Source organism: Trichoplusia ni, chromosome 8 (assembly GCF_003590095.1).
Source record: "Trichoplusia ni isolate ovarian cell line Hi5 chromosome 8, tn1, whole genome shotgun sequence".
Taxonomy (NCBI): Eukaryota; Metazoa; Arthropoda; class Insecta; order Lepidoptera; family Noctuidae; genus Trichoplusia; species Trichoplusia ni.
The window spans coordinates 5,500,254-5,506,253 of record NC_039485.1 but is presented as its reverse complement, the minus strand read 5'-3'; positions in this window follow the sequence as shown (position 1 = coordinate 5,506,253).

Genomic DNA, 6,000 nt, shown 5'->3' with positions numbered 1-6,000 from the left:
ACAATTACTTTGGTAGACGATTTCTGTTCTTAATAACCTTATGTGAACGTTTTAATTTGTGGATTGCTGTTGCTATTTTTTAGATTTTCATGCCTAAAGGGCAAGAACTGAAGTTTATTACTAAGGATCCGTTGTCTGTCCATCTGATAGCAAGCTGTATCTAATGAACCGTGATAGATGGAAGGTAAAAAAAACATAGGTGATGTATTTCAGCTATTCTGTTGCCGCTGTAACAATGAACACCGAGGTTAAGCAAATGTGCGTCATAAACATGATGGGTGTCTATTTTTTTGTAAACTTGTTTTACGAATCAACTTGTACCTGATCGTTTTATGCATTTTTTTTTCCATTTGTAAATCTTCGAACATATAGAGAAATGTGATTAAAGATGTATGCTTGCATAATGTGAAACGAATGGTCGTTAGCTTGACTTTCTAGGTTTGTTAGAAGTAACATAGTTTCGTTCAGTTTGAGCCATCTACGAGTAACTGCAAGGAGATAATACGCGGAGTCTTTACTCTTACATTGCCATTGCCTCATGTACCTACATGAAAACCTTTATCGCCAATGTCATGCCATGAAGGAAAATCTTTAAGCCTCCGATATTAGTGAATAAATAGCTATAGCTTTGTATATACAAAAAAGTATTTGAGCTTGTAGTAATACAGTAATTTCTAAGCGTATCAGGAGGAATAGCGAACGCCGTAAGTTTTTATGTTCAAGTAAATAATGCCGCCTCCTAATGCAGGGTTAATTAAAAACGATACGAAAGCCGAATTACCGCCAAAATAAATGTCATAATGAAACACATTATTTTTAATGCAAAAAAGTACACTGACTTTCTTTTAAGCTGAGATGTATAACGCCGTTTTGAAGGATAAACAATTTTTGGAAAAATGTCCTTTTAGCTTGGCAATTTTGTTTTCTTGTCATGATGAATTTCGCACATACCTAATTGATGTACCTACTTACCTTTTTTCTTCTTAGTTAGGCTAATCTACTTTGAGCTAGGAAGTGGGTATAGTGAGACACTAAGGAAAGGTAAACCACCGTGCCATGTCTGTGTTGGCCTTTTGGAACACTGGCTACCCTTGACCTACTTCTTCTAACTTATTTTTTCCTAGATTTACGACTCGCACACTAAGAAATTGAATTCTTGTGTTTCAATAACATTCAAGAAATATGTCGAGAACACTCAGACTCAGAGCAAGAGTTCGGTGGATCCCGCACGTCCCCCATAGTTGGTAAGGCGTAGGAATAGGCCAACATTCGGCTATCCCTGCAGTCGTCAAGTGCAACTCGGCAACTACATTTCAACATTTCGTGTCAACTAAAAACACTCACTAACTGTATCCATCGGATCATTGGCTAATGAGACGTTCACTTTGGGGTAACTTAAACACAAAATTAGTTGAGATTCTTAGCTGAATACTCAGTCCACAAACACTTGGGTAATCAGCGCATATGAACTTCACTACATCGTAAACCTGAAGAGTATCTAATGATAGATAGTTCCATTTTAACTTAGCCCGCGTTAGCTTTTGATCAAAATACCCCAGTTGGGTGCGCAACTAGTCGGGCAACCTCGATAAATACGCGTGAGTAAACCGTCATTTCATTGAATCGTCCACATGAAAGTAAGTATAAAATGTATGTTCATGTTGTACCTAACCAGAGTGGAAGCCATTTCAAATAGAATGATCAATAAATATTCAATATTCGTTGTAACTTCTAACCATGTATCCAATAACATGTATGGACGTTAGCAGATATGCTTTACATTCACTGGAAATTACAACTGAATTGACTAAACCTATTAATAACATACATTTTACAAAAGGTACATTTTATACTAAACATGTTTAAACTGTCATTCGGTTGAGGAGGTCAGATTGGCAGTCGCTCCTTGTAAAACACTGGTACTTAGCTGGAACCGATTAGACTGGAAGCCGACCCAGACAGTTGGGAAAAAGGCTAGGACGATGACACGTCCCACTGCTGGGCACAGTACACAAAAGGATGGGAAATAGGGAAGGTTCGAAGCGGTCACCACGCCAGCTCACTGTGGGATTTCAGATTCTAATATTTATAATTCAGGTTTTCACCGTCTGTCAAAGTGTCTGAGAATAACTAAGAAAGTTAATTTTCAGAAGTCACATTGGCCTAATAGTATTTTATAAAATCATACCTAGGTATTGTTTTTAATAATATAGAATTAAAAACGTATGAAAACATCCAAAATATCATGATTGTACCTAGGTTGTTACACAAACGACTGTGAAACGCCTCTTTAGAAATGTATGAATTTACAAGCTTTTTATAGCGACTCAATTATAATTACGCGACAGGCAACACAAGAAATGATTAACGAGCTCACTAAATACTCGGGTAGTAATATAATGGTAGCTCTTGTAACAACATATTAACTTTAATTCCTGAGAAAATAAAGGCAACATTCAACGGTATTGTGTCATTATGAGCACTATATGAAAACTATTTATAAACACCGCAACAATCGATTCAACTTTATGAGAAAAGCTTTGACAAATATATTCATACATACATACGTAAAGACATATTAACCGAATTTAAGTTTTTATTTACCGCAGAACAAAACTAGTTCGCAATGACTTATTTTACGTTAAATGCTTACCTTACCTTAATAGCTTCTGCCCATGGATTTACTTACGAGGATGACGATGGTGAAGCTACAGAAAAATCTGTCAATTCAGGTTGCTACCTACCTAGATTTCAAATCTATATCTATACTTCTATACTAATATATAAAGCTGAAGAGTTTGTTTGTTTGTTTGTTTGTTTGAACGCGCTAATCTCAGGAACTACTAGTCCAAATTGAAAAAATATTTTTGTGTTGAATGGACCATTCAACGAGGAAGGCTATAAAACATCACGCTGCGACTAATAAGAGCGAAGATACAATGGAAAATGTGAAAGAAAAACAGGGCACGTATATGTAAATCATAACTTATCTCTTCTACCCACGGGGACGAAGTCGCGGGCAACAGCTAGTCATCAATATTGGTCAAACCGTTTCAGCGTTAAATGTTAACAAACATACACAAAAACAGTCAACCTTTCTGCTCTACAATAGTCATGTTATTATATGATACACAATCTACGCAGTGCATAACATATTGGTGCTCACGCCTCAAGAGCTCATGACATGACCTGTCAAGACGATACTGACGCTTTTGATTGACGAATGGCCTGTGTGGAAACTGCTTTATATCAACTCATCATAACTTCTGGATATAAACCTTATGATACATATAGTTATGGTTGAAAATGAGCATCTCATTTTTCTTCATGATATATTGTTTTAATTTCTTATAATGATTTCCTGTTATGGAGGCCTTTATCTCAGGAAATGTGCGTGGTGTATTCGAAGCTTAGGTTTTACTATATATGGATTCAAAGTAGTAGTTATTTATTACATACGTCTGACTTAATTTTTCTGATTGTAGAGTTATTTTCAGAAAATAATTTTAGACAGCGTTTTAGACGTGTACTTAAAATAGACGTAAATCACTATAACCATAATTTTAACATCGCATGTTCGTCCTTAAGCCGGGTATTAATAGATAGAGGTGAAAATCGAACACATGTTAATATGTAAACCCTTAGAAAGGTTATGAAATCAGTCACGCGACATAATACCGGACCCGGATATTCTGAGGTCGTGTGTTTCTCAATGCGGTAAAGCTTAGCCACGGTACACCTTGGCTTAGCAGGTTTAAGTATTATTAATAGACAAGTGAAAAAGTTTGCATTACTACACCGAATAATTAAATACAAAAATAGACAGAACTAGTATTAGTCTGGAAAAAGATCTGAAATTGCACCTCATAAAAAAAAGGATTTGATTTTCCAAGAACGGTATAATTAAAAGATCTGTTTAATTAAATTCGAAAGCTTTTTTAATGAGAGCCGGGATAAAATAGTTAAGACCTACATGAAACGAATTTCCTGTTGCTTAAGCCAAATAAAACAAAGGTAAGGAAACCACTAAAGTGAGCGGGGATGTGAAGAACACAAACAAAATTAAAGAAAAACTCAACAGCAAGTAAACATCGATGGAGCTTGTCCGGTTGGGGTAAGCTAAGCTAATACTTGCCAGAGAGAAGTTAAAAGCTTCACAGAATCCTCTTTTTATTTTTATTTAGTGCGTACAAACACGAACTGTTACATATAATAAAACTATTTAACTTTCCGAAATATTGCATCAAGCAAATATTAGCAAACAGTGAACAAATATTCGTTTGTTTTCATGCAGGAAATTTACAATTGTTTGTAAATAATATGTCTATTTACAATGTTCCAATTTTAAACAGAACTAGTGTTAGTAAATAGTATGTAATGAGTTTTTGTTGGACTACTACCTCCCACTCATTATTTTGTATCTAGGCACACAATATTAACAGAAAAGCTAGCATAGAGTATTCTGCTTTAGTAACGACTAACTATTTAAGCTCCTTTTAGCGTCGATAAAATCAAAGCTCCCTATGCAAGTTTTAAAAGGTGTAGCAAGACTAAGTAACTTCTGACTAATAATAATGCAGCTAGAACGGTCTATACGGGGTTAAATCAGCACTCAGTAAATAGAATTTAATAGCGGTGGACGACAGCTGAACTGTTTGAGCAAAGTTAATATATACAGGAAAAAGTGGATCAGGCCACAGGGCGTCACTCCCGAACAAATGTGCGAGAAAAAGTGGCAAAACCACACATAACGACTAACCGATTGGAACAGCAAAACCCTGCATCGAAGTTGAAAGAAACTAACTGAAAATTAATAGTGCAGTTAGGGAACCGTTCAAAACGCGACGATGTTGAGCCGATTTAAATTCATACTTTATTACTGTGCACTGGAAATTTCCTTTTTATACGATTCGTTTTTCTCTTTTGTGAAGCGGAGAATTCAATTTGATTATTTCTGTTATTTATGACCTAGACTAGATTTGTTAGTTCATTTCCTGATAAAATGTTTTACTTGATTAATATACTTGTCAATTTTGATATCCATTCGAGATTGACGACTAAGATCAAATTAGGCATAAGTTCTCGACTAAGTTAAAGTGTAGTTTGAACCAATATCCAAGTCATAATTTCCATAATTCTACCAAAGCACGCTTAAGAACATCAAAAGGGATTGAAGAAAAACCTCCTCGTATCCACACTTGTTCGAGAAGGGGAAATATGTGAGTAACATTTTTTTGTCTGGGTCAGACCGGGAATCGATAGTTATCCCTCTAAATGAGGGTGAGTATAGGCCGCGAAGTGGTCAATGTAGTGCCACAACTTAAAGAACGTCTAAGTCACTTAAATAGATAAGATAGTGGTATATTGGATCCTTCAGAAGATTATTTATCCAAAAGAATTCTTATTCCTCGAACTACAAACAAATTAGTGGGTTTAAAATCAACTCATCACTAAATATAGGTTCATTTTGTATTCACATTCTAAAGTTACATTGTAAATTAATAACTTCGTTTATAACTTTTAGCACTCAACGAAATAATTTAGTCTTATATCAAGACAGCAAATTTAAACTTTACCTTGATTAACTTCGACCTACGATACAAATAAAATATGATTATATCTAACGTAAGCGACGAATATTCGGATTATACTTTCTCATAAAAAACTTTTATTATGGAAGTAATTAATTTGAAAGAATGCTAATTTTTCTTTTAATCGCTTCTTTAGCGCCGCAACTTTTATCTACTTTGTTTGAATTACTTTCGGGCGAGCAGTTCGCGGCAAGTTTCTGAAACATTTTTATACTAAGTTATAACACTTTTATTATAATACAAAGCCATTGTTCCGAAATAAATTTATAAATAAAGTTGAAAATACACGTAAATACGTAATCTAATCCAGGATTAAGTTGGTAATTTGGATAATAAACCGTGACTTTGCTATCTATTTTACTGTTAACTGAAAACTCCACTATGCATTTATTCCAAATTGTAACGAGAC